At 37.0% G+C, this 26,762-nt stretch overlaps 2 long non-coding RNA genes across 2 annotated transcripts in view; one reads left to right on the forward strand and one right to left on the reverse strand.

Moving 5' to 3' along the window:
* LOC134648019 (uncharacterized) overlaps window positions 1–9,682 on the forward strand; it is a 188,134-nt gene extending 178,452 nt beyond the window's left edge. Inside the window, exon 3 of the long non-coding RNA XR_010096875.1 lies at window positions 9,611–9,682. This is a non-coding gene — a long non-coding RNA (uncharacterized LOC134648019). The remainder of the gene's footprint in view (window positions 1–9,610) is intronic.
* Window positions 1–26,762, reverse strand: part of LOC134648015 (uncharacterized) — a 200,760-nt gene that overhangs the window by 54,464 nt on the left and 119,534 nt on the right. The window lies entirely within an intron of this gene.

Here is a 26,762-nt window from a genome sequence, read left to right on the forward strand (position 1 = left end):
GTTACAAGAAGTTCATTGCTAAGAGCCGGGGTTAGGACCCACGACGATTGGTTTAAAATTTAAACTTTATATATAATTTGTTACCTAGTAATTATACTAAATCTGTTTTCTTTTTGACATTTAGTGGTATATGTATTGCTGTATGTTTATTGTCAAGTTTTTTTTAATTCTGGACAATTGTCATATATTCGTTTTCATGATAGATCTACACCAACGCAACTGCATGTCATGTTCTTGCGGTTTATTTTTATAACGCCAAGATCGAAATTTGACTGTTAACTCCATCTTGCGTCGAGTAGAGGAATCAAAAAACTATAGAAAATAGAAATGCAGTTTACTCTATGCCATAGAATCCCCTTTTAAATGTCATAAATCCAAACATGGCGGCCATACCAATAGACAAACAAGTCTAGCGATGAAATGATTTGTTTACATGAGATTCACTGACAGATAATGATCTTTACCTATTCGACAACCCATGATTGTTCAGATTCAAATGAACTTCAACATGCGACGTCAAAAGTGGCATGTCGAATAAGGCCCCAGGTGACAGTCCATTTCCAACCGCAGCTGCACTACTGTTTATTTTACTATGGAAATACCAGTAGCATACCAGTAGGCGATCATGGTTTGCATCTCAGTCGCGTAGCTTTTGAATAGTCTCGTGAGAGACGGGCCTAACAGCGACGCGTTCAGTACCAGTACCTAGTGCAGCTGCGGTCAGAAATGGAAGGGTAACATTAAGGTGACAGTCCATTTCCAACCGCAGCTGCACTACTGTTCATATTACTATGGAAATTGACAGTGACAGCGACGCGTTCAGTACCAGTAGTGCAGCTGCGGTCAGAAATGGAATGTTACCCTTATGCTTACTGGGTGCTCCTATTTTTCCGGAAGGCATTAGCTCTGCTCTTGAGGAGAAAATGTTTGTGAAAGGACTCAAGAGCATTTATAGTACCTAGATTGTTAATCAAGGAATGTAATGATGCCTTTCATCACCCGATTAAACACTCTACTTTTCATTTCGAATACGAGGAATAGTTATTTGTACAACAAGAGATTTGATATTTCTTCGAGTGCTTATTTTGAGTCCCGTGCAAGCGAAAGATTCTATACTAATTTAGAATCTTGAGCGTAGTAAGGGACTCAAAAGCGCACGAGCTAACTAACGTGCTAACTTTGATCTCGTGTAGTTCACAAAACTTTTCACCTCAGCAGTGAGAACATATTAGAGAACCCGAAAAATGTATTCCTTCTTCATCACTTACCTATTCACTCATGTTTTCTTAAGATATACCAACAATTAAGTTTTCACCTCAGCAGCTCGAACAAGGGTACTTTGCTACTTAAAAACAGTGAGCAAAATCGCATTTTGCTCACTGAGTGAGCAAAATCGCATTTTGCTCATTTTGTCACACCCAGTGAGCAAAATGCGATTTTGCTCACTGTTTTTAAGTAGCAAAGTACCCTTGTTCGAGCTGCTGAGGTGAAAAGTAAAATACATATGTGTTTATTTTTTAAACATGACTTAAGTATTTTTTATAGCATTTCTTGAGGGTAGATACCTACTTTCAAATACCAATTCAGGTAAAAGTATCGGTATTTATGGGACGGGGAATTAAATATAAGAATGGAAATTGTATATAACAAAAAAAAACATTTTAAAACCAAATTTCAATTGCTTATCGTAAATAAATTAAAATAATCGTACTTTAAAAGTAAAATGCTCTAGTGCAGTAACGTATCACTTTCTGCACTATTATAGGATAATTTAAAAATCTTAAAATACTAAATATACAATCACAAACAATCACAAACTGTCTCTTAGCTTAGCCTAGTCGGCAGTGACCTTGGCTATGAAGCTGGAAGGACCGAGTTCGAATACTTCGAATCCAAGAGGCCTATTCGTACGTATCGGTATCTCAAAAAGAAAAATAAGAAAATAAGAAGATGTTTAATACTAAATGATGAAAATAATGTATCATTCTTTGGGTGCAATTGGTTTGAATTAAAATAACAGGATCACATTAATTAAACCGTTCAAATCTCTATTAAAGTACCTAGGCATATTACAATGCGCTTATGAACGTTAAAGCTATGCCGGATTCAACCCTACCCTATGGGAGGGTATCCCAATGGGACGGGCAACAAACTCGGCAAGACACATTCTTTTCAAAACAACACAAATGGTACGAAACGTACCTAATACTGCTCCTGGACTGATGCGTCCGCGCGCCAAGTGATCAACGACAATAATCACCGTTCCGATCGGGTGATCTTAGTGGGCTAGTATGATGGCCCCTCGTGTAGAGGAGCCATTATGGCTACAAACTTAACTTTACTAATTTAACAGAATTAATATGGCTCTAAGATTCTACGTTTTAAGCGATCTGCACTTAAACCGTGCAAATTAAAAGATAGCAATCCAAACTATGCAAACACAATTAGCAAGCCTTCGAGCGGCTTCTCATTCGGCTTTGTATACCTTAGCAAGATCTCTATACCTACAACTAATTCCAAAATCGTTAATACTATCTCCAGATATGTAGGAATATACAAGCTTTTATTTCACTGAGCTATCCATAACAAGCTGCCACACGCTATAATAATCACTTAACATCAGACGGATTGTATTACTAGTATTATCTATCACTGACGTGGTATAAATAAATTAAGTAAAGCTTTCTAAATATAGGTAACCAAACTTTAATATTTTTCATAATCTAACTGGACCACAAACCCGATGTCTGTGAAAATAAGCGAAGGTCGTTTCATTATTTCTCTTTTAACAAAGGTTAAAATATACTTAGAGGTCACTAAGAAATATGGCTCAGGGCTATAACCGCAAAAATAGAAGTTCGCAAAATGCGGGCATTTTTCTCTGTCACTCTAATTACGCCTTCATTGGAGTAAAAGAGAAAGATCCCCGCAATTTGCGAAAAACGGTTTTCGCGGTAGCCCCTCAGATTTTAGGCATACAATGTATCGTAAGTTATCGTCTTAATATTTCTAAAGGGTGGGCCTGATAACACAATCAAACCACGTATTCTTGAACTTATCACGAGTAAAAAACTGTTAAGTAGATTAATATAACTCCGATTTTACCATTTGAAACTTTCCTGTACAATAGAATTTATTTCTGTTTAGTATTTTTCTAACGGCGCTTTAGGTCGCACTAGGGCAATAACCAATAACAATTGATAACTGAAAGTGAGCGGTGGATGAAATAAAACTATGGGATTATATCGCGTATACACGTAATAAAAAATAAATCCCAACGTTTCCCTTTTCGGCGTTTCGAATAGGAAAATATTTTTTGAAATAGAGTGTAAGCTTGCGCTTTACAAAATATAGAGTAATTTTGGTTTATTGAATTTACGCTTTATTTCGGTTCATTGTTAATTCGAAACAATTTTATTTGACAGCCGGAAATTACCCTATTATGGCCGTGCGTCTGCATCCGAATCGAAACGAACTTCCGTCGCTGCGGAAGCAACCCTTTGTGATGTATGTAAAACACTTCGTCAAATATTTGTGTCGCATGTTGCTAGGTAGGTATACAATATACATTCCAAAAAAAACAACGGGTTGCACTCCGGGAGTGCCGACAGTAAGTGAAAACTCAATGACTAGTCCAAAATGTCTGCAGCACTATGCACTACTAACATATATATATAATTGACCCATCCTCCTTTCTAATGAAAAACTTTAGTTCCGAAATTCGAATAGAAATTGTAAAGTTACCTTGCAGACCTCGCATCTAAATATATGGTCATGATATTTTGAGTTTTATTCACCAGTACTAGAGTTCACTTTTATTAGCGAGTTCATCAAGATGTAACTGTGAGATCCTCGTATTTCAGCCCGTACAAGATATTAGAACCTTTTTCATGTAATGTCATTGAGTTTTTCTTTATTGATTTAAATTCTCGAGTTTATCATTTTTCCCCACCTCAAAAAGTGCCCAGCGCCGCTAAAGAAAACTAAACAAAAACTAATTATACTTACAGCCATATTCGAACTTTAAGATACGTCAAATAAAAGATATGTTCTCGGTGAGATATGCTCAGTAAACATCATAATCCATATAGTTATGTAGGTATATTCTGTCTACACTGTTCTTCACTTGTATGCTTCTGTTTTATTAAGTGGCAAAACCCTATTAATTTAACTTATTTGCATTAATGACTTATTTGTGGCCTGGAGCTTTGGGAATCAATCAATTCGTAGGCTAATTCAAACTTACACTTTGAAGTCAAAATTATGTCTAAATGATGTCATTTTGTTTTAATTCGCGCGTGTTTTCGCTCGTACTTGTCCGTAGGTACATGTATTGGCGTGAGTGCGTCTGCGCGGGCCAATGATAACAAAATTACGTCATTTAGTTATCATTTTGACATCAAAATGTAAGTTTGAATTGGCTTCACGATGTTTTTCTTTAACTTGTGTTAGCGCGCTTAGCTTACTTGCTGTTAATATTTGACCCGCAGGCCAATTCGAACGTACACTGACATCAGAATGATATTGGATTCGTCTCGCCCGCGCCAATACATGTATGGACAAGTATGAGCTAAATTCACGATAACTGAATGACATCCGTTAATTGGGTATATTTTTTAGGTTTTATATTTTCTTATTTTGCTACATTTAATATTATTTTTAAGTTTACATACTTTAGTTTTAATATTATAATATAATAGTTTAATTGAGTTCGTTTTGTATTTTGAATAAGTAAATAGGGATGTAACGATACCGATACCGATATCGGCAGGCCGATATATCGGCATCGCCGATTTAAATACTCCCGATATCATAACAAAATGTAAACAACCCACAGTAAGGTATTTTATTGGGAAAGAATATCCTTAACCTCAATTTTAACTTGATGTGTAAAACTTACGTAAGTTTTACTACGATATATTATATTACTTACTCAACGTAACAGTGAAGCTGCTATAATCGTGCTATTTTGCTAATGGGAATATATTTTTCTTTATTTTTATTTTACAGTTTTTTAGACTTCTTAAAATCGAGTGTCTATTAAACATAAGTATGTTTTATACATATAAAGGATATAATTATTTATTTATTTTAATTATTAACTAACTACCAGGCTATCGATATCGGTATCGGTATCGCCGATTATTTACTTTAAATATCGGTATCGGTATCGTATCGGTAAAATCATGTATCGTTACATCCCTATAAATAATTAACGACATCAGGTAGATGTTATTGTGATATCAGTGTACGTTCGGATTGGCCTGCTAGTTTCTGAGGGCCTACTGCGAACCACGTTCGACGTGTATCCTCTCTGTCGCACTTGTAAATTCGTACGAAAGTGTGACAGCAGGTAGGCACACCGTCGAACGTGGTTCGCGGACATCGCGGTAGGCCTTCTGATGTCTGATTTGGCTGCATACCTAGGTACAAATATTAACTTACGTTTGTAATACTGGTGACAACACAATATTATGATCTAATCTAAATAAAACTAAATTAAAACTAAAAACTATTACTAAATAAAATTAATATAAATCTAAGAAATTGGGCCCCTTTGGCATGGTGCCGAGGATGCTGGATCTAATTAATTAATATTCAATGTTGGGGGACACCTGGTGATAGACACTGAAGGTAGCAATGCAATCTCATTGAACTTGAGTTAGAAATTTTTTTTTAGAGCGGTGAAACCAAATTGATTCGTTATAAATGTTTCACATTTATGGCCCTTAAATGTTTCGACATAGTTGCGTAATGAGCTTATTATCGCACTAGTGCGGTAAAATAGCACCATGAGTACTGTAAAAACAAAATGATATACTTGAATTCTAATTAAATTGTCTTTTTTAAATGTTACCTACATTACATAAGTAATTATTTTTGTATAATATATAAGTAATTAATTTATATTATATTTCGCACTAGCAAACTACATGTTCAGCGGCGCGGTAGGCCCACCCTCGTCGGGAATACTATCAGTAACTTTTTTTAACTTATTATTATCCATTAAATGTTCCCGAGTGAATACATTCTAATAATAAATCATTTATTCAAAGCTGGGCACCAAATTATAAACTGAAATAGATGTCATAGGTATATTAAAGAAAAAGTGACGTAGCTCCAGTGGCGAAGGCCGGATTCGGATTAAAAAACACAAATCAAAATATTTAATAAAATTATTTGATTTGTTCCCAAAGTTGTGTCTGGGCGCCAAAGTTAAGATATTAAAAAGTTTAAACTCACCTATGAACTTTTATTTCACAGAAACTTCAACATAACTTTTCCAGGAAAGTTTCCTTTATAATATTTGAAAGTATTTATTAAAACGAGCACCCTGTACCACTTAATTTTTCACAAACTCGTATAGAGCAGAGCCTCATAGACACGTAACGTGGTATAGCAGCACACGGGCCAAATATCGCGGGTGGCGTCCGCGCCTCAGCTTGCCGATACGAGTACTGAAGACGGCGGCGGAGCCCTTCAGTCGCTCTAGGGCGCGCCGAGCCTTCGCCGACCAACCGCGGTATTCGGAAAATAAGATCCGTTCTAGAGAAGAAAACAATACGATATGTACTAGATACCTGGTAGTTTAGATTTCAACTAGATATCTTTTGCAGCTCAATTCGGGCAATCAATGTCACTTTTACGTTAAATTATCGTAGTAGGATCGTTTCAAAATCGTTTTGAGATCTAAAAATACAAACCGAGACGTTTTAGACATTGTGGAGATCGTTCAGGAGTATCTCCAGAATCTCGGAAATGTCAAATTTGACAGGCTAGATCTGAAAAAAATCGTTGTCGTATCTTGGTAATGTCTAATAGATATCTAGTTCAAAATCCGAATCGGGCCCCAACACTCCGTTACATCACGCCATTCCACTGCCAACCAATTATCTTTGACACGGGCTCTTGAAAAATGATGCAAATATTGTAATAACCAGACGTGACGCTTTGTAAGGAAAAAATCTGATATTTCCGGCGTTAATTTGTCACAGCCAACGAAATCAGTTTTTGTAGTCATTTACTCATTTCCTAATCTGCATTCTGTTAGAAAAAACCGTCATCAAGTAGCTCGCTTGCCTAAATGGAAAAGGTAATCTACTTATTAATTTATATGTGGTTATCTTCAAAATTCAAACTTCAAAATGTTTATTGCATATCACATTACACATTATTAGGTGGAGCTTATGAGTAGGTGGGTTTATATGTGACATCCTGCAAGGGCACAGCAACATACTTAAGACTAACATGCATATAAATTAACATTGTTAATCATGTTTATCGCTAAAAAATTCATTAGTATTATAGTAACATTTGCTGGCTAAAAATGTTTTCAAGCGTTTATTAAACATCGGCAGTTTTTCAATATTTTTTAGGGAGTTCGGTAGGTGGTTGTATATTTTAATAAGCATATAGTGAGGGCTGGATGCAACTATTTTTAGTGTTGAGAGGGGTAATAGAAGTTTATTTAAGTTTCGATTGTTCCTTTTGATTTTTGGTGCTGTCGGAGTAAACAACTCTGGATGTTTCCTAACAAATTTACATGATTCCAGGATGTACATTGACGGTAGAGTAAGTATTTGGAGTTTCTTCTCCATTTGATCAGTGTTTGTTAATATTCTAACACATCTTTTTTGGAGAATGAAGATCTTATCCATGTCAGTGCTATTCCCCCATAAAACGAGACCGTAAGTCATTCTTGAATACGCGTATGCATAGTATACAGAGACGGCAGTTTTTTTTTATACCACATCGGTGGCAAACAAGCATACGGGCCGCCTGATGGTAAGCAGTCACCGTAGCCTATAGACGCCTGCAACTCCAGAGGTGTTACATGTTAGTTTGGAAGTCGGTCGCCCGTTTGATGTGTTGTAGTGCGTATAAAAAGGAGGACAGCTTTGTTGACAGTTTCTGGATGTGCGGTTTCCAGTTCATGTTAGTGTCTAGATCTTCCGCTCCTTCTTTGTTCAGTAGACATTTTTTGTCAGATCCGAATCGCTATTTCAAGATAATTAATATTTACGCGACCGAATCATGTGATTATGGTTTTCAATGAACTCGGCTTTCTGAAATATTTTACATTATACCTAACTATGTATTATAATGTAGACGTTCTAGATAAATAATACTCAAGCGTCCAGCATTTTTAACCTTCCAAATTATGTTCTCAAAAGGTCGGTTATTTAAACGTCTTGATAATTTTTTTGGAGACGTTTGGACTGATTTAATATTGTTTAATTGTTCCAATTTTATTGGCCCAGGAACTGATAACGGGACGGGATGGTATCAGGCACAACTATAATGATTTAGGTAGATATATTTTATACCTAACAAATTGTTAAACTAAATGTTCTCGGAAAGCACAAATTATGATAATATATTTTAAAGGTATTTATTGAATAAGCTTGAGATTACTTCAGTACTAACAGAGAGAAAAGTGTGAATTTCCCAGAATTTCCATACAACTCCGCGTCCTTTTTTATTATCATACAAAAACTGATTTTACAACTTGGAAACGCCTTGTCTGACCGCACATACAGGCACAAAAGTACAATGAAAGCAAAATAAAACCACTTTAGAATAGATTCACAACACCCGAACCGACCCCATTACGTATTGTATTATAGATGTAAATAGGTACTTTTAACTTTTTTTTCTACTCCAGCACTTAAATGTGTCAATTAAATGACTGACAGTGATATCTAAAGCAATGTCATTTGAATGCTTTGTCTATAGGCTCATAAGATGACTGCTAGCAGTCATCTTATGAGTATAATACAACTGCTTTATTTTTTTTAAAGATACAAGTTCCGATCATCTTGATTGAAAGAGGTATGTTTTCATTTACAATAATAACTCTTTTTTTTTTTTAAATAATAACTCAATTTTTTTTAAATAATAACTCTTTTTTTTTTTTTTTTTTTTTTTTTTTTTTTTTTTTTTTTTTTTTTTTTTTTTTTTTTTGCTGCAGCTGTCATAGAAAAAGTAATGTATGCAACAGCTCATAATTGGTTCTTAAAATTCTCGGGTCTTTTTTTACAAAACTCGACTACGTCTCGTTTTGTAATTTCGACCCTTGAATTTTAAGAACCCTTATTATATCACTGTTGCATAAACTACTATTGAATCCACTCGGAAAACTCTAAAATTATGTTACCCTCTAATAGCTAGGGTGCAAAGTGATTTGATTCTTATTGAGTTGTTTCTTCACGTTAGCTCGACAGAATTTAAGCGATTTCTTTTTTAATTTATTTAGATCATATTTGTTGTTTTACCGCTAGTATTTTCGTGTGTTAATCAATGATATTGGCTTTATACTCAGTAGCAAAGTTTATTCACCTCTCGTGTCTTGAAACTTGAAACCCTCGCAACGGTTCAGATTCCACTTATTGCTGGACAACTTACTACCAGGGATGTTGCGGATGCCGATTTATTGACATCCGCGGATGCGGATGCGGATGCGGATTTTTGAAGGCTCACATCCGCGGATGCGGATGCGGATGTCAAGATAGGTACATAAAAAACGTCAAATATTACATTTTAGTAATTTTTATTTCAAAAAAGCGGCCAAGTGCGAGTCGGACTCGCCCATGAAGGGTTCCGTATTTAGGCGATTTATGACGTATTAAAAAAAAACTACTTACTAGATCTCGTTCAAACCAATTTTCGGTGGAAGTTTACATGGTAATATACATCGTATACTTTTTTTAGTTTTATCATTCTCTTATTTTAGAAGTTACAGGGGGGGGACACACATTTTACCACTTTGGAAGTGTCTCTCGCGCAAACTATTCAGTTTAGAAAAAAATGATATTAGAAACCTCAATATCATTTTTGAAGACCTATCCATAGATATCCCACACGTATGGGGTTGATGAAAAAAAAATTTTTGAGTTTCAGTTCGAAGTATGGGGAACCCCAAAAAATTATTGTTTTTTTTCTATTTTTGTGTGAAAATCTTAATGCGGTTCACAGAATACATCTACTTACCAAGTTTCAACAGTATAGTTCTTATAGTTTCGGAGAAAAGTGGCTGTGACATACGGACGGACAGACAGACGGACAGACAGACAGACATGACGAATCTATAAGGGTTCTGTTTTCTGCCATTTGGCTACGGAACCCTAAAAACCGGCCAAGTGCGAGTCGGACTCGCGTTCCAAGGGTTCCGTACATTAAGTCCGACTCAACCTTGACTGCTAATTTCTAATAGGTTTATTGGCTAATGACTAAATTACCTAGCAGTCTAGCACTTAAGCTTTGGTTTCCTCCGAAAGCGGTACCGTCATATAGCGGCCGTCTCCATACAAATACTACGACATCCATATTTAGCCGTGTTATTTAGTATATAGAGACGGCCGCTATATGACGGCACCGATATCCTAGGAAAACCGATCTTTACGCCGATGCTAAGACGTTCCTGTACCGACCTGTTCCACATCCGCATCCGCATTAAATCCGCATCGATTTTATGCGGATGCGGATGCAGATGCGGAAGTTTCGCGGTTGCGGATGCGGATGCGGATATTCGCAACATCCCTGCTTACTACTACGATCCTGGTTAAATTTTGGGAAATTTTGTTTGATCGGGTTTCAATATTAGCGCGAGGGGGGGAGATGTTTACATCAACTTTTCACTCTTTCGAGGTCTTGTCGTACTGTTTGCAACAATGAAAAGTAAACATCTCCAGAGAAAATTAAGTTAATTTAAAACTTTCTTGTTTTACCGAAAGCTTGCGGGGTGTTTCTTGCAATTTACGTTTTTAAATTTAGATAAACCCAAACTTGTTTAAAAAAACAACAAAATAATAATATTATGGTATAATTTTGTGTATAAGTTATTTTGAAATCCGAGGGAACTGTGCTACGAACAATAAAAAGTAAAAATAGTTTTATAGAGCAATTACCTACAGTTTTAAACAAACACGTAATGCGGCAAACGAACTTTCCGGGCAACATAGTTCCTTGGTATAAATAATGCAGCCAGTGTTTAGCATAGCATATTTACGACACGCTAGAGAAGAAAAACATGTTCACAGAAACCAACTAATAATAAAGTGCCTCTATTTAAATGTGCAGTGAAGGCGTGCCGGCTTATCGCAAGTTTTTCCGAGCTCTGGCATGCTTTACATATACAACGTTTTTCATGGTTGTCCATCACCACAACTACTGAGTACGCGTGATATATAAATTTTCACCATTACCCTCAGTGCCCTCAGCTATGTGGAAATCTAGAATTAAACATTGAACGAGCTGCTATAAAGTCTTATCTTTATTTTATGTGACCTATAACTTTTCAACCGGCAAAGCGAACAAATTGGTCTGTGCGCTTGTTTTTGAATTTATTTTGTTCGAGCCCGAGCCGAGTAACCAATATCGAGTCGAACGGTTACAGTTGTATTTGTTGTTGTTTGGTTCCGAGGCGAACGGTAGAGTCTACTGCGCTTCTACCCGTAACGCTGATTTATTTTCAACATTTTACTTCGAAAATGAATTGTTACTATTTATTTGAATTCTAGTACTTACAGACCCGACAAGAGACAAGTGTTTAAAAGAAAAAAAACAAAGTCACGCTACTCATTCATATTTGCCCACTTTATGTCGTAACGTGTCGTAAACATGTACACGATTTGACATAGTTACAAATATTGTGTATACAAGGAACAAGTTCACAGTCAAAACAAATGTCTCAGATGTAGGTAGGTTAAATGTTACATTAGTTAGGTATCAAACATACTCGTACAAATCCTTGGAGACGGAGATTGCATGGGATTATCTACCGCGCGTCCCGCACAAAAGCGAATTTCGCATAGATATTAATAGGGATTTTTATTGTGCACCATAAAGTCAAAAAACATGTCGCGCGAGTGACTTAAAACAAGTGAGTCTAAACCGTAAAATTATTCAATTCTCAAAACCACTTCTTGTTTTTTATACCTTCACAAGTTAGAACCTTATGTGCAAATTGAAACTTTCTAGCTTTTTTAGTTGCGGCTCTGCGTTGAGGAGTCAGTCAGTCACACACACACACACACGTCAAACTCACACATCACATCAGTCACATTGACTGAATTAAAATGTAAATATATTTTGTCAAAGAACTGTCTCATTTCAAACATAGACAGAGAGAATCATACTATCTTTGCTTTACACTAGTACTAGCACCCAAAAGAAAAAGATGACTATAGTTTTTTTTGTTCTTATTTACTGACAATTTGGTTTGACAATGTAAAATTCACTAATTACATTACATACATTTGAACCATCTTACTATTTTGTGGGATCTATATCTGAATCCCTAAAGTCTTTTCTCCTATCTTTGCATTCCTTAATATTGTTTGTCATAATGATCTGTCCTAGCACTCGTATACCCTAATTTTGGTTTCCCTATTATCGAATGGCCGATTTTTTTTGTCCTAATATGTTTTTCCCTAATGGCACTTTCCATATTGAGTATTTATCCTAATGTTATGTAGCATAATTATTTTTTTGCCTAATTATTGTTAGGCCTAAAAATTATATATCCTAACCATCATGTTACCTAATTTTACTTAGCCTATCGTTGCTTGACCTAACACTCGTATGCCCTAATTTTGATTTCCCTATTATCGAATGGCCGATTTTTTTGTCCTAATATGTTTTACCGTAATGGCACTTTCCATATTGAGTATTTATCCTAATGTTATTGAGCATAATTCTTATCTGGCCTAATTACTTTTAGGCCTAAAGGTCATACGTCCTAACACTCCTAACCTAACCCACTTTTCTGGTAGCAGTTCTTTTTCATGAGGGTCGCAGTTCTAACCTAACCTAACCCACTTTTCTGGAAACAGTTTTCTATCGGACTCCGCATCTACTCCGGCGCTACGGGCAAAGCAGCCCCTTCGCCCTTGCGTATCAAAGCGCAGGCACTAATGCTCGCCTTCGCAGCTACTTCCCCTCCGCGCCTCCGGGTTTTTATATACACTCTAGGGGTAGGACAGACAAGACCACGTGGATAGTGGGGTGCTCCGATTCGGATTTTGTGTGCTAAAAATATGTATACACCCAAAACGCCAATAATATGTTCGGGAACCCAAAGTTTCCAAAATACAATAATATAATAATATTTTTTTACACATTATAAATGTAGGCCGATGTACAAATTTCAACTATACAGGGTGCTTCCTGTAACAGGAGCAATAAATTAAACTAAAGGCTGTACTCCTCAAACTGACCAACATTTGTTCAGCAACTTTTAAAAATTATGAATCCTTTAGACTTCCTCTTTTTCATACAAAATAAATATTGCCTTCGATGTACGCTGACATCAGTGTGTTTGACGTTGCTTGTCACGCTTTAAACATAACAAAATTTGCAATTAAAAATATTTTTTATGACAATTGATCATACATCATTAGAGCAATACCCATTACCTAGATCAAACCAGTTAGGTCGTGATGTGTTAGGCCAAATATTGATAGAAATTTCGAGGAATATGGTAAAAAATATTAAGGATATTGATAGTTATTTATGGTAGAAATGCTTACAACATATGAGTTTTAGGCTAAACATTCATTATGGAAAGTAATTGTTATGATAATTGATCAATAGGAAAAGTAACTGTTATGACAATTGATCATTAGGGCAATAGCCATTAGGTCATAGCAGTTAGAGCATGTTATTTTATGCCAAACATTGTTAGGGATTTCGAAGAATATTGTAAAAAACATTAGGGATCTTGATAGTTATGGTACAAATGCTTAGGACAAATGAGTCTTAGGCTAACCATTACATTATGGAAAACAATCGTTATGACAATTGATCGTTAGGGCATGTGCCCATTAGGACAAACCAGTTAGGGCAAGTAACTTTAGGACAAACGTTGTTAGGGATTCAAAATGACACCCATTTTGTGATAACCATGTGATAACACTTAAAATGTATTTACCTAAACTTTTCTTTGAAGTCGACTGTACAATACTGTAATAATATAAAAATTTTACCTTCCAATATAAAAAATTAAAAATAAACAAAAATAAAATAACTGAATATAATATCTTTTTTTTAAAAGGGAACCGCTTTTAAAAAACCAACTCACTGAAAAGTACAAAATAATTTTTATATGGCACCCCTTTACGTGTCCAATCCCTGTCCCGTCGTAAAGCAAAATTTTGCCAAAAAGTAATGAATACCTAATAATAAGAAAATTAATAATCATCCGGGTCAAAATTAATAATAATTACTTAGTTTTTGAAGTCGGTGCCAAACCAAAAATTTAGAGAACCGATATTTTAGACAACGAAGAACGCTGCACTTACTTGCATTATAAAGACATACTTAGTTTACTCATTCATTTAGTTCTTGTAGGTACTACGTAGGTACTCGTTTTTTTTTTCTGATTGGTAGTAAAGACTGTTTTTGTTGGTTTGGCACCTACTTCATTTATTTTAGGTTTTGGGCTAAAATACTAGTTAGGCACTCCATTTAGTTTTGGGCTAGTAACTACCTACTGTTGGTGATGGCCTAACTCGATGATAATCGCGACACAACATAATATGACGTTTTTGGTGCTAAACGATTTGTATGTACGAGGGGTGTTCAAAATATTCTCGGTATGAGAATGAAAACAAACAAGTACGAAAAGTTTGATATTTTTATTTTTCAATATACTCCCCCCCTATGTTCATACACTTAAAAGATCGATCAATTATTTTTTTTAATCCCTCGTAAAAATATTTTTTATCTTTCGTGTAAAAATGCTCCTCCACTGCCGCCTTCAATGCTTCATCGTCAGAAAATTTATTTCCACGCAGATCCTTTTTAAGATTGGGGAGCAAAAAGAAGGCGCTGGGGGCTAAGTCCGGACTATACGGTGGGTGAGTAACAGTTTTAAACCCACATTCAACAATAGCTGCCTTGGCAATATGAGCAGTATGGACGGGGGCGTTGTCATGCAGAAGCAGAATACCTTTGGTTAACTTTCCTCGCCTCTTTTCTTTAATTACATCCTTTAATTGACGTAGAATGTTAGCGTAGTACTGTCCTGTGATATTTACACCTTTTTCTTTATAATCGATTAGTAATACTCCTTTCACAATCCCAAAATATCGTGGCCATGACCTTGCCAGCTGAAGGGATGACCTTGAACTTCTTGGGATGAGCTGAACCCTTAATGTGCCACTGCATGGACTCTTGTTTACTCTCTGGGTCATAATGATGAACCCAGGTTTCATCTCCAGTAACTATTCTTTGCAGCACCTCATCAGGATTTTCACCGCACAGGTCAATAAAATCGGAACAACAAGCTACACGCATGTCTTTTTGAAGCCGAGTCAGCATTCGCGGAACCCATCTTGCACTTACTTTTGACATATTAAGATGGTCATGTATAATATCATGTACGGTACCAATAGAGAGATTGGTTACTTGTGCTATAGATTTTACCTTCACTCGACCATCTTCCAATATAAGTTTTTCCACTTTATCAATATTTTCTTGTGAAGTAGCTACTACAGGCCGGCCAGGTCTAGGGTCATCTTCAATACTCTCCCTTCCGCGTTTAAACTCGCTTGACCACTTTTGAATGGTAGATAAAGAAGGAGCAGACTCACGGTAAACACAATCCATTTCCTCTTTTATGGTTTTTTGATTTTTACCCTGTTTTGTCAAGAATTTTATCACGCATCGATGTTCTAATTTAGTTAACATTGTCAATTCGCACATGATGTTCATGTTTGTTCAGCAATTGCAGAAAAACAAAAGACTATCTCGGTTCGAATTATACTTTTTTTTAATGTCAATGAATAAACCTTAGCGGCCAGTAACGAAAGAAATTTTAGAAGAGGTCGTAAGATATCAATACCGAGAATATTTTGAACGCCCCTCGTATATTGCTCCCACTCCCACTCCCATTCCCAGTCCCAGTCCGATTCCGACTCCTACTCCCACTATTTTATCTAAATCAGTTTCAGCAACATAAATTTGTTGGTAGGTATACCGATAGCATCGCCACCTACCGGGTCCAATTGATTTTTCAAACCATCCATGTACTGTACACTAAAACCTTCTCCAGAATGTAACAAACACTTTTCTGAAAACCGCATCAAAATCGGTTCAGCCAAACGCGAGATAATCACGAACAAACATACACACATACATACATACGGGTCAAACTGAGAATGTCCTTTTTTTAAAGGCAGTTAGAAAAAAGTTCATCGACCCACCTAGTGGAACTCTGCAACATAGGCACACGACGACAAGTCGGTTAACCAAAACAAAAGTGTGCCTATGTTGCACCAAACCTAAGTTCCACTAGGTACAGCAAGGGTTCAGCATCAGCTCTATCTTGGATACTGCTCTCCCAAGTGCTCATCAAGATGTGACAGATGACCAAAATAGCGTGGGCCTATGTTGCACCAAACCTGAGTTCCACTAGGTACAGCAAGGGTTCAGCATCAGCTCTATCTTGGATACTGCTCTCCCAAGTGCTCATCAAGATGTGACAGATGACCAAAATAGCGTGGGCCTATGTTGCACCAAACCTGAGTTCCACTAGGTACAGCAAGGGTTCAGCATCAGCTCTATCTTGGGTACTGCTCTCCCAAGTGCTCATCAAGATGTGACGGATGACCAAACTAGCGTGGGCCTATGTTGCACCAAACCCGAGTTCCACTAAGTACAGCAAGGGTTCAGCATCAGCTCTATCTTGGGTACTGCTCTCCCAAGTGCTCATCAAGATGTGACAGATGACCAAAATAGCGTGGGCCTATGTTGCACCAAACCTGAGTTCCACTAGGTACAGCAAGGGTTCAGCATCAGCTCTATCTTGGGTACTGCTCTCCCAAGTGCTCATCAAGATGTGACGGATGACCAAAATAGCGTGGGCCTATGTTGCACCAAACCCGAATTCCACTAAGTACAGCAAGGGTTCAGCATCAGCTCTATCTTGGGTACTGCTCTCCCAAGTGCTCATCAAGATGAGTCGGATGACCAAAACGGCGTTTGTCTATGTTGCACCAAACCTGAGTTCCACTAGGTACAGCAAGGGTTCAGCATCAGCTCTATCTTGGGTACTGCTCTCCCAAGTGCTCATCAAGATGTGACGGATGGCCAAAATAGCGTTGGCCTATGTTGCACCAAACCTGAGTTCCACTAGGTACAGCCAGGGTTCAGCATCAGCTCTATCTTGGGTACTGCTCTCCCAAGTGCTGACTATGATGTGATGGATGACCAAAATAGCGTGGGCCTATGTTGCACCAAACCTGAGTTCCACTAACCACCCATCCACACATCCAGGTTCCAACATCAGCTCTATCTTGGGTACTGCTCTCCCAAGTGCTCATCAAGGCGTGTCGGATGACCAAAACAGCGTGACCAAACCTGAGTTCCACTAGGTACAGCCAGAATTCAGCATCAGCTCAGATCTATGTATACTAAAACCTTCTCCGGAATGTAAGAAACACTTTTCTGAAAACCGCATCAAAATCGGTTCAGCCAAACGCGAGATAATCGCGAACAAATATACATACATACATACATACGGGTCAAACTGAGAACCTCCTTTTTTTTGAAGGCGGTTAAAAATTAATATTATGTTTCCTTCCACGTCTGAGATCTTTTACTTCTCTAGAAATACTTTGGAAATTTATGTCGTATATTGAAAAGCACTTTGCTCAAAAGCTGGGCCTAGCCATTAGAGAGGTAATGCGGGTAGCATGTAGCATCCTGGCCCCTGGGAACAATGCCTCGGGCTGAAGTGGAAGCTGCAAAGGACACGAAGTTTTATAACGTAACAATGTCTTATATAAATTAGCGTACGTACTCGTATGTCTGAATTTTCTGACAGTTATTACTCCAGTGGGCTGCACGGTTCCATTTTTATCGACTATCACTATGCCCGTCACTTTCGCACTTACATACTTGTTAGAACGTGACAGGCATGGTGATAAACGATAAAAATGCGACCGTGCTACTAGGGCAGTAAAGAAAGCGTTATCATTTTAGCAGTTTATGAAGTATAAAAATATTGATGTGTGTACATAATATGTCGTGACTAACATCGTAAAGTCAAAAATAAGTATTGGACTAGGCTTTGTGAATGAGATATCAATCGGTTCATTTTTATGGCGTGGGTTACGAATAAAGAAAAAAAACCGGCCAAGTGCGAGTTGGACTCGCGTTCCAAGGGTTCCGTACATTTAGTCCGTCCGACTCACGCTTGACTGCACATTTCTAATGTGTTTTCCTGTCATCTATAGGTAAAGAACTACCTATATATTTTGTGTATTTTTTTTTCAAAATTTTAGACCCATAGTTTTGGAGATAAAATGGGGGAATGGACAGAAGCACGAGTGATCTTATAAGGGTTCCGTTTTTTCCTTTGAGGTACGGGCGGAACCCTAAAAACTTAGCAAAAACCAAATTAATCGAATTATCCACGCAAAATTGATTTAGTCCATTCTTTGTAAATAAAGTATGTATAATACTATAATTATAATGATTTAAACTTTCACGATTTTTACATATTATTAAATTGTACAACGGAACGTTTCGAGGACGGCGTTATCCCCGTAGTCTCGGAGAAAACTAGTTAAAGCTGACATCAACAACTAGCCGCGCGAGTTTTTCGAACTACCCGCACTTGGTCTTGTTTATCAGCTTGAACCTGCGTCCCAGCATATTGCAGCGAATCGCCAGCGCTCTCCGTTCCCTCTCCATGTCCAGATGCATTATTTAATAAAGTATTAATGATTAGTAAATATGCCTTGAAGACAGTTTGAGATTTCTTCCTCCTAATATATAAGTACTAATTAATGAGCGCGTTCTAGATTAACTTCCGTTACAGTGCTCGCAGCGACTCTTTATTGCTTTTCGTTTCTCCAGTGCTCAAAGAATAAAACTTCCTTGACATTATATGTATACCTATACGTACCTACGGTACCTATAGTTTCATTTCTACTCTGCGGACAGCACCATTTTAAACCTAAAAATTCGTTCAGTATGGCTTAAATATTATTGTAAAAAAAACTTAGAATAGGTGTTTTGCTCTGATTACTTCAGTAAAAAGTTTAATTTTGTCCTTCGAAAATGTTGATTGGACTTTGTCAAGAATAATAAAAGCAATCTACAAAACTGTGATTAAAAAATCTTTTGACATTGAGATGAAACCATGTTACGAAGCCCCGGTTACGTAGGCGGCCGAAGGGGTATTTTTGTTATTAATTAAAAAGCGAATGTTATTTTTTGTATTAAACAATAGCTATTTTGGTCCAAGATACCTATACCTATAAATATAATAACAAAAACCAAAGACGGATGTTTTACCGACCATCCGAAACCCTTCATATTAAGAGCCAACAGGAGTGGTCATTTCTCCATACAAATGTACTCGACAGTTTCCTCCGTGGGTTTTGAAGCTAGAGCAATGATTTTTTCAACACAGATTAATATTGTCAATATCTGTGTCGGACCGTTTTGCTTTTTTTGATATTTTTGTTTTTTAAGGCGCTAGAGCCCTTCAAAAATGGCCAAAATGGCCTAATTGACTATGCCGCAATGAGAGGCGTGCTATTCAAAACTGACATAAATTAGTCAAAAAAGCAAAACGGTCCGAGACAGATAATGTCATAATCATTTAGATTTCCAAATTTGGTTACGACTGGTTAAGTTTTGGAGGAGGAAACAGTCGAGTACGAAACCTCGATTTTTGATATTTTTACGCAGGATTTTTCGCCTTGTCCTTATCGCACTAGTTTTAGGGGCCGCTTCCGTTAGCGAGACGGGTATATTTACCTAAAATATTTCAATCTTAGCTCCTGTTGGCTCTTAAATCGTCCGTGACATCACTAAGCTTTCATTATCAGCGATCCGCTATTCGTAGGCACTTTTGGATACAAATGGGTTTTCCCGAGTTAGCTATCGGCTACAATCGTAGCGCGTAGCTCGCGCTGGCACACTGCTGGCAGTGAATGAGTTATTAGCCTATTGAATGTAGGTAGTAAAACAAGTATATACCTACATGTCCACATGTCTATGATACTGACTATGTACTAACAGTATAAGTGTCTTGGCATAGGTAGTTGTAAACTTATACTTGTGTAAAGAATAAAGAATAGGTACCTATTACAATTTTATCCGTGGAAATGATAGGTACATTAGGTACTGTACAGAAGATACCTACACCCATGCTCGTGCGCCCGCACCGTGCATCCTAATTTTCTGAATGTATATAATTCCACAAGTACCTAGTTCTAATCGAGAAAGCTCCCAAAGTCCAAGCGGCCAAACGCGGCCGATTACCTTCATAGCACAAAGCGTCAGTGTACGTCAGCCAATGTCGCTATATTTGTCACTCGGCTAAATTTACTTTCAGTCTGAAAGGTTTATTTTACTAAGCCTCAATAATCTTTCTCAATTGAGTATCTTTAGGATTCCGTAGGAAACTCAAATGAATAAATAAACCCTCAGCGGCCTCAGCTAGTGGAATAATCGATCACTGTCTCAGACTAGGGCTAACCTTTCGTTTCTCGGACACAGCCTAACACTTTGGGCAAGGAAATATTATATCAGCAATCGTAATCGTAAATAAATCGTAAATATTTTAATACTGGAATTTTCTAACCAATAATTAACCTTTCCGTAGAAACGTCAAAAAGATTTCTCAATGAGAAATCATGAATATAAAACCAAAAAAGCGGTCAAGTGCGAGTCGGACTCGCCCATGAAGGGTTGCGTATTTAGGGGATTTATGACGTATTAAAAAAAACTACTTTCTAGATCTCGTTCAAACCAATTTTCGGTGGAAGTTTGCATGGTAATGTACATCATGTATTTTTTTTTAGTTTTATCATTCTCTTATTTTGGAAGTTACAGGGGGGGGGGGGACACACATTTTACCACTTTGGAAGTGTCTCTCGCGCAAACTATTCAGTTTAGAAAAAAATGATATTAGAAACCTCAATATCAGTTTTGAAGACCTATCCATAGATACCCCACACGTATTTATTTATTTATTTATTTTAAACTTTATTGCACAATATAACAAATAAAGTACAAATGGCGGACTTAATGCCTAAAGGCATTCTCTACCAGTCAACCACCAGGCTAAACAGAAACAGTAGGTGCAGGCATTAAACAAAAAAAAAAACGCAGAATAGGTAACTTAAGACAAAAAAAATATAGCGATATATAATACATACTAACGAAAATAAACTTACATATACATACTATAATTAAATAAACTTACATATATATTAATTTATGTACCCAGTGCAAAGAATACTATGCCTACGATGGACAATTAACCAGTGAGTTTGTCGAAAAAATGCTTGCGTAACATGCGCTTAAACGAAAGCTTGGTTTGAGCCTGTCTGATGTTGAGTGGGAGATCATTCCAAAGCCGGATCGCCTGAACGGTGAAGGAGTTAGAGATAAAACCGGTACGATGAGAAGGAAAAGAAAGCTTGAGACTACGGGACTCACGAAGGGTGCAACCTGCTCGGGCGGTAATAAGATGAAACTTGGATCTAAGATAGTCTGGCGCATTTGGATCAAATAAGAGAGTGTATAGTGTGCACAGAATACGTAAGGACCTCCGTTCACGAATAGGAAGCCAGTTAAGTCGACGGCGATATGCAGATATGTGGTCATATTTACGGAGTCCGAAAATAAATCTGATGCTGTTGTTAAGAAGGCGATCTAGTTTGCTCAGAGAGACTTCTGTGATATTCGCGTAACACACATCAGCATAGTCTACAATAGGTAACACAAGAGCCTGAACAAGGAGAACCTTGGTGCCAGTCGGAAGGAAATTTTTAAGCCGGTATAGGGCTCTAAGAGTGTTAGTGACCCGACGACATACGTCAGACACCTGCGGTTCCCAAGTCAGGCCGCTGTCAAGAATCAACCCCAGGTTTCTCACTTGCGATGACAGCGGCACAGGTATGTCTTCGTACACGATAGGAGACAAGTGAGTGAGGTCAGCTACGGCGAGTAAACGGGGGCTACCCAGTACAATCGCCTGGCATTTGGACGGATTTACAGAAATGCCGAAACAACGGGACCAAACAGAGATGCGATTCAAATCGTCGTTGATTTTTGCTATGGCACAATTCAGATCGTTAATGCTACTGTGGGTGTACAATTGCAGGTCATCGGCGTAAAGATGGTAAGAGCATGCGATATGAGATGCGATCAAGTTAATAAAAACGGAAAAAAGAAGAGGAGAGAGTATGCCGCCCTGCGGAACACCGGACGTGAGGTCACACCAGTCGGAAAAAGAGGAACTGTCCACGCGAACCATCTGACGTCGATCTCGAAGATATGAGGCGAACCATTTAGCCGTTGATGACGTGATATTTAAGTGGTTCAATGCGGCTAACAAGAGGTCATGGTTGACTGCATTGATTGCACGTATGGGTTTGATGAAAAATTTTTTTTGAGTTTCAGTTCTAAGTGACCCCCAAAATGTATTGTTTTTTTTTCTATTTGTGTGTGAAAAATCTTAATGCGGTTCACAGAATACATCTACTTACCAATTTTCAACAGTATAGTTCTTATAGTTTCGGAATAAAGTGGCTGTGACATACGGACGGACAGACAGACAGACAGACAGACATGACGAATCCATAAAGGTTCCGTTTTTTGCCATTTGGCTACGGAACCCTAAAAACGAAGTTACTTTGATAAATTATGCAACCTGAGACTATTCATCACATCACTTATAAAAATCTGGGAGACCAAACTTTGCTCGGAAAACATATAAAAGTCAATTGAAAGGTCAAAACTTGTTTGACCTTATTATTCCAGTGTATTTTCGTAAACTGGATTTCCTGTGTAAAGCATAATATATCATTAGGTACCAACACATGTAATTGTAATGTAATTTTTCATGAAATCGTAATGGATATATTATCATTTTCTAGGTTGTAGGAGTTATTTTCATTGACTAACGAGTAGGTATTGCCTTTTACTTAAATTTTTATCCGAAAAAAGACTGGCCTAAAATGGTACTAGTTCAGCGGTGTCACTCACGTATTCGAGCCAATCGTGTAGTCTAACGCAACTAGTTGCGACCAATCGCGCGGCCGCGCGCGCGTGATGCGAAATCAACCAATCGCGTTGCAGCGTTTTCACACCGCTGTACTGGCCCCATTCATGCTCCATTATTATTGCCCGTAAGGCTAGTATATACATATATATGTCAATGGAAAATGCTAAGTATGCGATGAACGAACAGATGTCGAACCCTTAGCGTATGAATGCGACACGCATTTGACTTATTTTCCAGAGATTATCTTTTAAGACGTTAAGAAGTTTATCCCAACAAAGATTTTTCGTCGTTACCTATTGCCGATAAAAGGTAACGTTAGGGTAGGTAAAAGGGATAGGCAAAGGTAAAGGTACCTATAGATTATATGCAGGCTTTATAGCCAAATAAAGAGAATAAAACAAGATTAACTTTGTTTAAGTTTATCCTAAATGCTACAGGGCGACTAACAGGTTACCTACAAGCCGAATTTAATGAAAAAAGTATCAAATTGGTAAAAAGGTTTATTCAAGGAGGAGTTAAGTAGGTACACGAGGGTTTCGTCCCTTTTGTTTGCCATAGGTACTCATCGTGGAGCACTTCATCTATTATTTACCTACCGCATAACAACATTTACATTAAAAAACTATATAGCAACACTTACTTATTACCAAAAATGGGGAAGACTACCGACGCTCCTGTCAAAATTCCATTGCTAACGTAATTAAAAAATAACATCGGGGAGACTGAGCTCGCGCTTTGCTCGGAAAACATATAAAAACTCAAAAACCGGCGTTTTATCAGAGATAAGCTAGATCGATTTTTCGCCCCCGAAAACCCCCAACAGCAAATTTCATCGAAATCGTTAGAGACGTTTCCGAGAAACTCAAAATATATATAGGTACTTACATATTAATAAATAAATATACAAGAATTGCTCCTTTAAAGGTATAAGATAAGATATACATAAATAAATACACAAGAATTGCTCGTTTAAAGGTATTTGATTACATAAATTTGTATGGCGGGAACTTTCTATAGTAGTTTTCAAACAGGTTGGGTATGGTGACAGATGTCAACTCCATACAATTTATAACCTTAAAACGCATGCAAAATTATATTGATATGATATCTGTCACCGTATCCAAGCTATTTGAAAAATACTATAAAATGGGAATTCACGTATTATAAAAAAAATAAGGTTGTGTATAAAACAAACTTGTAATTTATTTCAAAATCTGGAAAAGAACATTATCTACAATCACTTTTCGTCGAGTTTCCATTGGTATCATTTTGTAGATAAGTAATTGTCTCAATTATGCTTCCTGCGTTCGTAGATCCTAACTTATGGAGAACGCTACGGTGTAGCGTGTAGCAAGCACTTCGTAGCGAAGCTGCGCCTCTACGAGGGAGGTATAGTTTGGCGAGGAGGCAAAATCCTACTCACAATTTATTTCAATTTCTTCAGTAAAGTCAAAAAAAAACGAGCCTCAGAAAGTAAAGAAAAAAAATATGCTCGAATAGATGGCACCATACCTAGCCTGATACTACAGACTAGAGCTCCAAGCTCTGGCTAACCAAAAATTGTTGACAGATATTTTGTTGTTGTATCACTAATAGTCTATGATTTAAAAAAAAAAGCTAAAAGTCAGTTGTCAACTTATGTCATTCATTCAAATTGTTTGCTGTTTATAAGGGGTTTATTTTAAATATTTTTTATACTGAGTGAGATCCGCAAACTATTATTTAAGCTCGTAAATAATTACGACAATGTGCGAAGTCGACGTGTAGCGTTGCATAACGAAAAACAATGCGAAAAACTGCAACGTTTACAAGTCCTACAGAAATGTAAACAAATTATGAGGTTGGTGCTCTATCAATATTTTGATACTTAGCATTTAGCATATTTGGCATAGTACTTATGTATTTTTTTTGGTGATGGATTTATATTACGGTATTATTCAGCTAGGTCTTATTTACACTACATTTCATTTTTCGCCTTGTTACAATATCGTGTGTTTATCGTTGTGTGTACTTTACATATTGGTGGAAATTATGTGAGCTAACTTTGAGTGCACGCAATATACGTTGATATTTAACTTATATTCTTAGGTACCTTACGTGTGCACAGAAAATCAAAAATATTTTCTAGTATCACAGCTATAATTCCTACTACACAAAGTGTGACCGGACCAAGATTTTTTTAATTTCCCGCCAAACATTTGTTAATATTTCAGTAGCATGGATTATGGTGGCCAATAAATAAATTCGACCATTCATAGTGTCGCATTGCCTGTTTTGTCCTTCACGGAGGCACGCGTATGACCACATCTATTAGGATCCTACCATCTATGAATATGAGTTAAAGTCCGTCAACCAAATCTTGTCAGTAGTAAAAGGCGGCAAATTTGAAAAATCGCGGGTTAGCAACACTGTGTTCGAATAATTCCAAAATGCGTGTCATCTGTGTTTTATCTGTGGAATGCGGATCGTGATGGGATCGTGAATGACAGCCGTCACCTTATTTGTTTTCATTTGGTTTTCATTCTGAATCGTTTCTGTTTCAAGAGATATTTCTGCTGTCACCATTAAATACCAATACATTAAATAAGAATAAGCAAAGCTAAGGGGCCTACAATGTACAATCATGCTCGTTGATGGTAAACATTACTAAAAATTGAGGTTATGACAAGTACATACTGGAAGAACTCTTTCGAACTTTTAAGATTATGTTCAGTTTTTTTGTTTTAGCGTTAAAAGGCATAAATAAAATTAAAACGTATGCCTAAATCTATCCAACAAGACCATAAATTGTGTCCTGGAAACCGTCCATAGGCCCACATGTCTAATATTTTCAGCAATCAGCTGTGACTATTTACAAAGATGCAATAGAATACTACAGAGTATTATGCTTGGTTGAAGTGACCCGGTAACATTGGTAACTTCATTATATTTTTTCAATTAATGACCTGAATTATAGTGTAAGCTAAAGTGACCCTTATCTTATTTACCTTTAAATTAAATAAACACCCAAATATCAGTTGTTTTATTTTTAATATGTAATCCTATTGTACAATATATACCAATCAAAAAAATTACACAGGTAAGTATGTCATATTCATCCAGAAGAGTACACTAATTTACATTAACAAGTGGCATATTATATTGTAAATAACAAATATATGCACTATCTAATTATCTGCATTTTGATATGATTTTATTTTAGTAAACTTAGAAGACATAGATAGGGAACAAAGAGAATATAAACACTACGATAGGGAGTTGTTTTTGATATCTTCAAATTTGTTCATCATTTTGATTAACATTGTTTTAACATCGCTTTTAAATTGTCCGTCCATGTTTCAAATTTTTTCAATAAACCGCGAGTGACAATTTGAATTGACGTATTACGTAATACGCAGGGCGCGCTCAGCGGAAAAAAAAATCTTTTGGTTCGATGTACATTGCTGCTTTTCTTAGCGCAATACTGCTCTTTGAGTGTTGCCCTACTTTAGTTTGCTTTACATTGCTACTGACAAGATTTGGTTGACGGACTATAAGTGATATCCAGACATGACTGATCAAAGCAGTTGATTTGATCAGGAAAATTCATTCCATAGATAATTACTATGAAAATTTGCATTTATAGCTCAACCAAATCTTGTCAGTAAAAAAAGGCGCGAAATTCAAATTTTCTATGGGACGATATCCCTTTGCGCCTACATTTTTCAAATTTGCCGCCTTTTTCTACTGT

This window comes from Cydia amplana, chromosome 5, assembly GCF_948474715.1.
Source record: "Cydia amplana chromosome 5, ilCydAmpl1.1, whole genome shotgun sequence".
Taxonomy (NCBI): Eukaryota; Metazoa; Arthropoda; class Insecta; order Lepidoptera; family Tortricidae; genus Cydia; species Cydia amplana.